Source organism: Cinclus cinclus, chromosome 1 (genome assembly GCF_963662255.1).
Source record: "Cinclus cinclus chromosome 1, bCinCin1.1, whole genome shotgun sequence".
Lineage (NCBI taxonomy): Eukaryota > Metazoa > Chordata > Aves > Passeriformes > Cinclidae > Cinclus > Cinclus cinclus.
Genome location: NC_085046.1, coordinates 30,226,543 through 30,226,913, shown reverse-complemented (window position 1 = coordinate 30,226,913; position 371 = coordinate 30,226,543).

Here is a 371-nt window from a genome sequence, read left to right as displayed (position 1 = left end):
GACTGTGTAATCCTACTAGTGAGTCCAGCATTAAAAAGCATTAGATTCTGATATTTATCAGCTGTGGGGAGCTGCAAAGAAGAGCCTTGCTCTCAGAGTGGAATCCAAAGTTTATTTAGATATTTGGCTAATAGTGGAGAATGAAGTGACCATTAGATTTCCAGAGGAAGCATTTCTGCTAATCCAGAATTTTTACCATAAATCAGTACTCTCTTAAAGAACTGGGCACTTAAAAGCTCAGGCTGCCTCAAGAGGACTTCATGGTCCAACCACCTGAACCACACCTGGACAGCAAGAGCCTATTTTGCTCATCCTGAAAGCATCCCAGCTCCCATTCCGATTTCTGAGCAGCGTCCATTGTCTCATTTAAG